This window comes from Chenopodium album, chromosome 18 (assembly GCF_948465745.1).
Source record: "Chenopodium album chromosome 18, dcCheAlbu1.1, whole genome shotgun sequence".
NCBI classification, from domain to species: domain Eukaryota; kingdom Viridiplantae; phylum Streptophyta; class Magnoliopsida; order Caryophyllales; family Amaranthaceae; genus Chenopodium; species Chenopodium album.
The window spans coordinates 19,309,639-19,312,310 of NC_137851.1; the positions used below are offsets into that span (position 1 = coordinate 19,309,639).

A 2,672-nucleotide genomic window follows, 5' to 3' on the forward strand; every position below is an offset into this window, starting at 1 on the left:
TGGCCTCTTTGATTATCAAACCTTTGGACATTGTTGTTTGACACAAAATTAACATGCTCACACTCATTGTTGTCAAACTCATCAACACATTCATTGTTGCAATTGCTAGAATCATGGTCATATGATCCACATACATCACAAAACAAACATCCCATAGGCATATTATGTGAAGTAGAAGGAGTTTGAGAGTTAGAAGAAGTACCTCTCCCCTTAATTTGGGAGGCAAGATTTGAAGCTTGAGAAGAGGAAGAAACACTTTCCAACTTGGCCTTGATTGCCGTCATCTCCTTTCCCAAGTTTGTCATTTGAGAGGAAAGATTGTTGATGGCATTAAGATGGTCCACCGAGTACAACGAGGATTGCTTGCTTGAAGAATCTCTTTCCCCATCTTGCCAATCTCTATAGTAAGTCACCACATCCTCTATTATGTCCACAACTTCTTCTTCGGTTTTGTTCATAATTGGACCACCGGCCCCTCCATCAAGACATGCTTTGCCTTGAGGACTCAAACCACCATAGAAGATTTGGATCAATTGATATGTTGGAATTCCGTGGTGAGGACATTATCTTTGGTACTCCTTGAATCTTTCTCATGCTTCATAAAGACTCTCATTTGGCTTTTGCTTGAACCCTTGAATTAAAGCCCTTGCCTCCGCCGTTTTCTTTTGAGGATAGAAACGGGACAAGGAAGCTTTAGTGACATCATCCCACGTTCTCAATGAATTGGGCTTCACCTCTTTGTCTAGCCATTCCAAAGATCTTCCTATGAGAGAAAAAGGGAACAACTTGAGGCGGATAAATTCTTGAGACACTCCATTAACCTTGATTGTGTTACAATATTTTTCAAACTCTTTAAGATGGTTCAATGGGCTCTCGTTCTTTGCCCACTATATTGTCTCCTCTCAATTAGGGTGATCATTGCCGGCCTAATTTCAAAATCGTTTGCCGGTGTTGTAGGTGGAGCTATGCCGCTCTCGAACCTATATGCACCGGGCACTCCCAATTCTTTCAAGGCAACTCTTGGTTGTTCTCCCATGACTTGCTCTTGTTCAATCTCTTCTTCGCTTGAGGAACTGTAATCCAATTTCTTGTTTGCTACTCTCCTCCTTGAGAGAGTTCTTTCAATCTCCGGATCAGAGGGAACAAATGAACGATCTCGGGACCTATGCATACAAAACTCAAAGAAAATATAAGTAGCACGGCTACAAGTGTAGCCTAAAGTGTAAAATCTTTTTGTATTTGCAAATGAAATGAAATAGACTCAACAACAACATGCACTCAAAGCACCATTCCCCGGCAACGGCGCCATTTTGATGGGATGAAGAACGGTAGGTCGTTGGGCTACCACCCCACCCAATCAAACAAAATTTGTAACTCAACAAACCCCTATTAAGTATAGTGGTAAGTCAAGGTCGAACCCAAGGGAATGGAGGTCGAATGCACAATGCCTAAGTCAAGCTATTACGAAGTCAAGTAAAGGGGGTTTATGAAGGAAACTAGAGCTAGAGCTAAATGATGCAAGAACTTGTATGAAATCAATCTAAAAGACACTAGGGCAATGGATCCACATGTAATTGTAATGGAAAATGGTAATTTGGGAGGTCAAACCGACTAAGTCAAGTGATATGAAGGAAGATCAATTATGTATCCAAAAGAGCATACCAAGATAGTTCACCTAGAGGTCTAACTAGCGTCAACTATGCTAAACACTACCTAGGGAACGTCACAAAGCACCTCAATCGTGAAATTGCAAGTTACTAATCAATGGTCCGTATCATAGCAAGCTCACAATGCAATCTAGTGCAATAATCAAAGATGGCCAAACTTCAATCAATCACACACATGCACATGAATTATCAACCAAATTTAATCATATCATCAACTCCATCAATTATCCCCAAATTACTCTAATCCATCACTCAAACATGCTTCACCATTTCTCTAGCTAGAAAGCTACTCACTAGCCATGGAAATCAAGATCAAAGCTACACTAATCATCAATTTCATCATCAACATATTTGAAATCAAAGATCAAATCAACAATCAATCAAAAATCAATAAAACTACAATCAATCATCAAACAAGCTTCAATCAATCAACAATAACATGGAAAACAATTGAAATCAACTAAAATCAAACTTGTATTGAAATCAAGAAGAAGATCCTTACAAAACCTTGATCTAAAGATCAATTACAATGAAGAATTCTTGAACAATCACCAAAAACCATTAGTTTCTCTCTCTTCAATCCTTGAGTTTCTCTCTCTAAAATTCTATCAAAAACTAACTATGAAATCCAATCTAAAAGCTTTTTTTAAAAAAAATAGAAAGAAATAACTATATATACAAAGAGGAGGTTGGTATTGACGCCCAAAAATAGACCCACGTCGGTGCGGGAGCATGGAGGAGAGAGAGTGGTGCGCACGAGAAACACACCCAGATTGGTGCGCCCGCACGCACCAGGTGTGCGGCCGCACCCGACCAATGTGCGGCCGCACACTCCCTGGGTGCGCCCGCACCTAGCTGGGTCTTTCCCCCTTCTTCTCTTCGTCCTAGCTCAAGCGGTGCACACATCCTAGATGATGATGATGGAGGACAAAGTAGGCAGAAACTTTCTTGAATTTCTTGAAGAGTATAAGCCATGAGAAAGGCATATACAAAGCCTTGAAGCAT

The 2,672-nt window shown here is 40.4% G+C and overlaps 1 non-coding gene across 1 annotated transcript; it reads left to right on the forward strand.

The window, feature by feature from the left end:
* The first annotated feature begins 546 nt into the window (after positions 1-546).
* On the forward strand, positions 547-652 carry LOC145593251 (small nucleolar RNA R71). Its single transcript, XR_014102622.1, has one exon. It is a non-coding gene; the product is annotated as a small nucleolar RNA R71 (small nucleolar RNA).
* The last annotated feature ends 2,020 nt before the right edge of the window (positions 653-2,672 follow it).